The 8,077-nt window shown below is 54.6% G+C and overlaps 1 long non-coding RNA gene across 1 annotated transcript; it reads left to right on the top strand.

The window, feature by feature from the left end:
* The first annotated feature begins 482 nt into the window (after positions 1 to 482).
* On the top strand, positions 483 to 5,780 carry LOC122192969. Its single transcript, XR_006182752.1, has 2 exons — positions 483 to 548; positions 3,650 to 5,780. It is a non-coding gene; the product is annotated as an uncharacterized LOC122192969 (long non-coding RNA).
* The last annotated feature ends 2,297 nt before the right edge of the window (positions 5,781 to 8,077 follow it).

Genomic DNA, 8,077 nt, shown 5'->3' with positions numbered 1-8,077 from the left:
AACCTGTGCCAGTGCCTCACCACCCTCTGGCTCAAAAACGTCCTCCTCACATCCAACCCAAACCTCCCCTGTCTCACTTTCAAACCATTCCCTCTTGTCCCATCACCACCCACCCTCACACACAGCCGTTCCCCCTCCTGTTTATCCACTCCCTTCAAGCACTGAAGGCCACCATGAGGTCTCCCTGGAACCTTCTCTTCTCCAAGCTAAGCAATCCCACTTCCCTCAACCTTTCCTCATAGGAAAGCTGCTCCAGCCCTCTGACCATCTCAGTGGCTCTCTTAGTGGTCACTGTGCCGTGGGTCTCCATCGTGGGCTCCTCCTTTGGGGTTTCACGTGGCACAGACTCAGTACCATGTGGGTGCCTTAATTCATTTCCAAATAATTGTGGGGAAAAGTCCTTCTGTGTTTCGTAACGTTGGCGTTGCCCTCCTTTTGAATTGAGGTCATGCCATCCTAACGCTGCCTGTGCTTTGTTGCAGATCCTTCAGCCACTGGGCCAACTGTAATAGAAAATGGTGACCATGGGATGGAAGATCACCGCCCAGGTAAGTGCCAGCACAGAGCCTGTTGTCTTCATTTGTCCTTGGAGCAGTCAGAGCTCCCTGTGAGCAAACAACTCATCTTTGTCAAGTATTTCTCCGCAGAGGGTTGGTTTTGTTTTGTCTTTTTTAGATGAACTCCTTTGTTTCAAATACTTCATAGAGTTCGATTTGGAGTTCGATTTTGCTTCCCTGTGTGAAGCTGTGCTCTGAGGGCTGTGTGTGAGTTATCCACACTCAGTGTGGGAAGGTGGCATCCAGGGCACCGCTACCCAAATGGCTTTGCAGGAAACCCAGATAGTCTGAGCAGAGCTCTCTGCTAACCATAACATAGCAGAAAAATATGGCATCTGTTCCTGGTGGGACAGGAGGGAATGTTTCTTTCTTTCCCCCACTACTCAGTACTTGTGGAAGTACTAAGAGCTGCTCTTCGTTCTGTAGCTTCTCTTGGGTGCTTCCATGGCTGCCTTGATGCAACTCTGTCCTAGTGCTGGCTTTGGCTGTGTGCTGTCAGAGCCGAGCTCTCAAGCAGCACAAGGGTAGCTTATTCCACAAGAAACTTGTGATAAGTGGACCAATATTCCAGACTGGCAAGGAGTCTGGAACGTAATTCATCTCTCTATCAGCATGGCACATGCTGAAGTTAGTTGTCTTCCAACAGCTGCCTTCAATGACAAGCAGCAGTTCCCTCTTTTGAGACCTTCTGCTGTCAGTGAGGTTTCCATCCCAATTGCAGCCAAACTCTTTGGGGTGAGCTGCACAGCACTCCAAGGCTGCATGCAGAGCCAGCAGGGAGCTTCTTTGTGATGGAGTCAGCCTTGACTGCCATGACTTGTGTCGTCCTGCTGGTCCCAGCAGTAAGGATGCTCCTGAACTGCCCAAGGAGCACTTCTGACTTTTTAACACACAAATAACAGAATGAGGCATAGGACATGGCAACGATGGCTACTGAAATGCGTTGGGAATTTTACAGAACTCCTGAGCTTAAAAGAATTCTTGTTACGTCTTCAATACGAGCGTTCTGGAGGTTGAACTCCTTGTGCACGCAGTGTGAACAGCTGTGATCAAAGATACCTTCATGTGTCTGCAGCCCTGCAGTTTATTCATATCATCCGTCCTTATGGGGCAGAGCTGGATTGTTTTTCCTGGTAAAGGCTGTCACAGTGACATCAAAGCAGCAGAGGCAGCGTGTCAAAGGCAGGCATCGAGTTAATGAGGTTCCTTGGAACAGCACAAGGTCTGTACAGTGGAGCTGTTGCACTGTTTCTTCCTTATGGAACAGCAGAAAAACCAATGTTCCTACATCTGAGAGCAAGGGCTAAATGCTGCTTATAAGGCATGTAATGGAGACTTTCACTCGCGTGGAGCTGAAGAGCAGCTGAAGCCATGCAGGAGCACAGGGGGGTTGTCCTGGAGCAGTGGTGGGCATCAGCGGGCTCCACACAGAGCGAATGCTGCTGTCTGTATCCGGGCAGCACACCGTGGGCTCTCTTGTGTTCAGCTGCTCTGTTCCCTGCGCTGTCTGTTGAAGCTGCAGTGATCCCTGTGGCCGTGCTGTGGGGCTGGGAGAGGAGCAGCTGGGAGCAGGGTGATGCTCGTGGTGTGCAGCTTTGTGCCGGGAGCAGGCTGTGCCCAGAGCTGCAGGGAGCGCCCAGCAGCACGCTGTGCTCACCTTGGATTCCCAAACCGACTCAAGGGAAGTACTGGGGAAACGCAGGTAGGGAATACAGGTGTCTGCTTATCGCCCCAGTCTAGAGCGTGGGAAGCGTTGCTGTGCTTCTCACCTGTCCAATAAATGGAGGTGTTGACTTGTCCGTGTCTCACTGCTCACTGCCCCAAATCCCAGCAGAGTGGTTGGGGACAGCCCTGCACTGACTGCAGGATTGCTCTCATTGTAACCACGATGCATTTATGTGATGGACGTAGGGGTGTGCATAAGTCAGTATTTCAGAAAGTAAAACCTGGCTGCCACGGGGCTGAGAATCACAGCCTGGGCTGCAGAGGAGCACGATGCTCATCCAGCTCCAACCCCTGCTGTGTGCAGGTCGCCAGCCAGCAGCCCAGGCTGCCCAGAGCCACATCCAGCCTGGCCTTGAATGCCTGCAGGGATGGGGCATCCACAGCCTCCTTGGGCAGCCTGTGCCAGTGCCTCACTGCAGAGTGGCAGCTCTTTGAGGAGCTCCATCTTGGCAGGTTGTTTCTTCACTCTGTGCGTGTTCTTTTGCTCTGGTCTGGAGAACATAGGAGCTACCAAGCAGGAGCTGTGAGTTGGGCCCCCAGCACCAGCTGGAAGCAGTCATTGCTATTTCCTTATAAGGGTAAATGGAGCAGCAGTTGCTGCAGTGCTGGGGGAGCAGCCATGCATGCCTGCTGCACGTGGGATGGTGTGGGAGTGGGGAGGCAGCAGCGAGTGCTGCAGTGGGCCTGACTGCTGGCTGCACGAGTTCAGAGTGCCCAGTGAAACTAACAGCAGCTCTGAGATAGAAACAAAAGTGATCTTGGAGCAGCGCTACGTTTGCAACTCCTGATGTGGGATATTTGCCCAAAGTTCAAAGGAATTATATTAAATAATAAAAAAAAATAAAATAAAATTGAAAGACCAATTTATGGAAAGAAATCCATCAAGGGTGATCAGGTGGATGAGTGGGAGCAGTGCTCGTTGCACGGTGCTGCCTGCTGTCCTGCTGGAAGCAGTGAGCTGCACTGGCTGTGCCCACTCTCCCTTCTTGGCTGGCCCATGTCTTTCTCTCAGGTCGGGCCACAGAGATGCTGTCACTGATTTCAGTGCAAATTGTGCTTGTAAGCATCATCCAGAGCTGCTGCTCCTGGCAGCAGTGTGCCACTGATGGTGCCTGGTCGTGGCTGATCTTTGCAGCGCTGTGCCCTAGCATGGCTGGGCTGCATTCACAGACACCTGGAGAAGCAAACTGTGCCATATCTGATCTGGCTTTTGGCAAATGTCCCGGCTGCACGAGATGAAATGTTGCTTGTTGTGCAGTGTGCTACCTGAATGTTCATGTTTACTAATGACTTGCGCTTTTTTGCCCCTCTCCCCATCCCTCTTCCCTCTCCTCCTCCTTTTCCCCTCTTCTATTTTCTCCTCCTAGAAGCCTAGACTGTCTCCTAACACTGGGGCTGCCACTGTTACAAGACCAGTGTCCTTTTCTACCTGCCATTGCTCTTCTAAAATCTTCAGCATTTTGCAGAGCTCTTGCTTTACACCTCGGACTTTGCATATAGAAGAAGCCAAGGGCGGCAGCGCCGCAGCCGATCAGCCCTGCTCCTCCTCCCTCTGCTCTACAGTGCTTGTTGAGACCTTCCTTTCTTTCTGTGAGCACAGCTGTGCACTGTGCTCCTTCACTGTTTCGGCTCTCCTGCTGTGTTCGCATCACGACCGCGGCTCCGTTTTCGGTTGAACCACTTTTAGCTTGCAGCTGAACGCTGCTGTCATGGATTTAACAGCAGGGAATGGGGCATCCACAGCCTGTTTAATGGTTTAACTGCAGAGGTTGGGGATGGCACTGGAAGGTGCTCTGTCCTGGTGGATGAGCAGTGCAGTCCCACTCACCTTTCCCTTTGCTGCTTTGACACCTTCCCATACGAGCTTCTTATCTCTGATGATGTCTTAAAACTGAGTGTTTCCACGTCGCAGCATTTATCATGGAGACTTGGAGAGTGGATTAGGAATGGCCGCTTTCCTCTGGGCTGTGAGGGGTGGGCTGTGGGCACTGCCAGCAGCTGGGGGTGGAGAAGGCTGGGAGGTTTTGCACTGCTTTGGATGAGACAAAATGAGGTGGGGTTCTCGCAGACCCACGCGTGGGTTGTTTGGGGATGGGGGTGTCGTATGGTAACCATTGCTTTACCCACAGCGTCTGCTAAAAGCACGGGATTTGTCTGAGCCAAAATCCACTCTGAGATGCAGAATATGATTCCTCAGAAGCTCTTACTGTAAGACTTTTGCCAAAAAAAGGTAGCTGCTGCTTTGGGAAGAGAGTAGCTGTCAGTTAGACCCCCCAGTGCCCCGCTATCAGCTGCATGACAGCAGCAGGCACGCAGTGGCTCGTTGCAGGAGCAGCACACCTCAGTGAGCACTACTGCTCCCACTGCCTCCAGCTGCCCTCTGAAGCTCTCCCTCAAACAGAGGCCAATCCCATCTTCATTATTTGGGACCATCTCAGCCCCTGGTGCTCCCCACCCCATGCCTGGGCGGCTGCATTGGGTGCTGTGTCACCAGGCCTGGCTCCCTGGGGCTGGGCCGTGCAGTTGCCCAGCGGCAGCTCTGCCCTCCTGATGGTGCAGATGGGGCGAGGAGAGCACATGGGGGCCCTGCTCTTGGCAGGAGGTTCTCTCCTCCTTTTCTGTTGGCTGTTGCCAAAAGCAGAGCTTTGTGTAGTTGTTTATTGAAGACCTCCTGTACCTGCTTGCTGAGCTTGGTGCCTCGAGCCGTCCGTTCACCTTTTGCCTTACGTGGCCCAGGAACAACGTGAGGGGTTTTCAGGCTGAGCAGCAGAGCTGTGCAGGGTGCCTGCACGCAGTGCCCTCACAGTGCTTTACTTTAGCCAAACACAGGCACTGTGCAGGTGCTGCTCCTGGAGGCCCGTGGGGTCACTGAGCCCACAGTGCCCCCAGCAGCACCCATGGGTCCCTTCCGACGGGAGATTCTGTGCTCCTGTGGCTGCTGATGAAGCCAGGCACTCAGGCTGCAGTCACTGTGTCACAAGCAATGCATTCCATCACACTGCCACTGCTTTCCCCAGATTTCCGTCCTTGTTTTCAGTAAGTTTACAAACCCATCTGTAGCCACGGCTGGATCGGAGCTGCTTATCGCCTCAGCCCTGACCCCCCTCCCATGGCCCTGTGTGCCAGCATGCCCTGCCCATGTGCTGCAGGTGGGCTCTCCCTGCTCAGCACTCAGTGTCCAGGTGCTGCCTGGAGCCTCACGCTGTGCCAGCAGCTCTGCACTGTAAATGGGTACCTGGGGGTCTTTGAGTCTTGGTTTGTTCTGTCCTTTTTTCCACCGAGTAGCGACCAAATGTGTCACAGCTTCAACTCTGCTCTCCCTGACTTTGTCCAGGTTTTAGAGGTAATGATGTGTTTGCGGGACTTATTCTCACCTTTCCGTGCGTATAAACCTATCTGCTGTCACCTCTGGTTTTCCTCACTGCTGCCAGTGCTGTGTACCATGTGAAGCTGTGTATCACTGCTGAATAAACCACTGTAATAAACACCTGAAATGAACCTTCTGCGTTGTACTGTGGTGAGAACCTCCTTGGTGCTGCTGTTATCCCTGCTCTCGTGGCTGAGAGTCTCCAGAGGTAAAGGCTCAGAGCAGCACGCAGTGGCTGTGCCGTCTGATGGGAGTTTGCAGACACATCCATCCCATCCCATCAGAGCTGAAATGCTTTCAGGGAGCCACGTTGTTGGGTGCTTTGAAGGGGATGCAAAAATAGAAGGAAGGAAAATCAGTTCTCACAGCATTGACAGGAGAGGTGGGGGCTGCTTCCTTGATGCAGGGAGCAGCAGCACGCATGGAGCAGCTCTTGGTAGCAGCCGGTGCTCGTGGTGCTGCTGGGGGTGCTGAGCTCCTGCAGGGCTCCTGGAGATACGGCACGGCTGCGGGCATCTCATCCACACACAGTGAGATTCCTGAGCGCTGCGATGACTGCAGGTGGCTGTTGGATTTTGGGGTGGTTATTTGTAAGGCTGAGATGGAGCACAGAGGCGGTGTCCCATTGGTGAGGGGCAAAGCCAGGGGACGTCCTGCTGCTGTGGGGACAGAGCCGTGCGCCCAGAAGGGCCAACTCTGCCCAGCTGCTGCAGGGAAGAGCAGAAGTGCAGAGCTGTGCTCTGTGGTGCTCCAGAGCAGGGTTCTGCATCGTGTTTTGCTGCTGCTGGGCTTTAAACTCAGGGGGTTGCATTGCAGTGCAGCCCTGAGCCCCTCCTGCTCTGCTCCGTGGCTGCGCTTTGTGCAAAGCCCACATGGCACTCAGGTGGTGGTGCCCACAGTTTTCTGCCTTCTCCTGGTTAGGAGCTTGGGGACTGCAGTGACTGTTCCCCTCTGAACTCTCCCTTCATGTTCACCTCGGAGGGCTGCGTGGGGTTTGGATGTGGTGGGAGCAGCTGCTTTGCAGAGCTCCAGTGTTGGGAGATGAAGTAGAGGAAGTGTTCCTCGGCAGGCAGGGGCAGCGGCTGCTGCCAGCACGGAGCTCCTCTTGCAGATGGAAGCTTTCAGTGCGAGGATGCAGAGATGTCGTGGTGCCCCTTTGGGGTCAGGCAGGTGTGCATCAGTTCCATAGCACTGATGGGCCCAGGAGTGGCTGCAGTCCCGAGTTCTGCAGCACAGGGCAGTCCTCTGTGTGCATGTTCTGCTGTAGTGTCTCATCGAGATCCCTTTCATGTTGTGCTTCTTTGGAGCTGTAAGTTTAGTAAAGTTCCTACCATAGAACCATAGAACCATGGACAGCCTGGTCTGCTGGTTGGCAACCCTGCACATAGCAGGGGGTTGAAACGAGATGATCATTGTGGTCCTTTTCAACCCAGGCCATTCTGTGATTCTAACCATTCAGGTTGGAAAACACCTTTAAGATCAGCACGCCCAACCCCATCCCACCTCACCGTGCCCACTGCCCACATCCCCACAGCTCCTCAGCATCTCCACGGACCCCCCCACCCCCTGGGCAGCTGTGCCAGCACCCGGCTGCTCTTCGGGAGTGGGAATTGTCCTCCCTAGCATCCGACCTGACCATCCTCTGCTGCTGCACCGTGAGGCTGCTGCCTCTCACCCTATCCTGTACCCAGGAGCAGAGGTCGACCCCCCCCTCACCACCTCCTTGCAGGAGCTATAGGGAGCAATAAGGTCACCCCCGAGCCCCCACTCTCCACACTGACCCACCCCACACCCTCAGCCGCTCCCCCAGCACGCTGCTGCAGACCCCCACGCCCCGCTCCCCTCTCTGCACGCGCTCCAGGCCCCCCATGAGGGTCCCAGCACTGAGCGCAGCACTGCACTGCAGCCCCACCGACCGCTGCCATGCAGAGGGACGGCCACCTCCTGCTCTGCTGCCAGCACTGCTGCTCACACAGCCAGGCTGCTGCTGGCCTCCTTGGCCCCTGGGCACGCTGCTGGCTCCCATTCAGCCCGCTGTCAGCTGCCATCTTTTGTATTCGTTTTCCTTACAAAATTCAACCTGCACGGAGCCTCGATCTCATCAGCAGAGGGCTGTGATGGGCAGCACAGGTTGCAGGCAGAACTGCATGGCTGAGAGCAGTCAGCCCGTGCTGCCCAGCCCAGGGAAGGGGCGGCTCCTGCCCCGGCACTGTGAGCACCAGCAGCTCTGCAGAGGGCTTTTTGTGGCACAGGAGCATGTTTTAATGGCTGTTTTGGGTTTATGTGAAACAAATGGTGACTTCTGCTGAAGGGCAGAGCGATGCTGGTGCTGGTGCCCGTGCCTTTGCTTCATGTCATGATGCAGTAACACTGCTGGACATCTCCTGTCTGCTTTTGGAGAAAAACTGGCACTACTGCCCATTCCAAG

This window comes from Lagopus leucura, unplaced genomic scaffold, assembly GCF_019238085.1.
Source record: "Lagopus leucura isolate 7727_CA_CO unplaced genomic scaffold, USGS_WTPT01 227-8_obj-0_obj, whole genome shotgun sequence".
Taxonomy (NCBI): Eukaryota; Metazoa; Chordata; class Aves; order Galliformes; family Phasianidae; genus Lagopus; species Lagopus leucura.
Note: the sequence above shows the minus strand (reverse complement) of the source record. Positions and strands in the feature narration are given on the sequence as shown.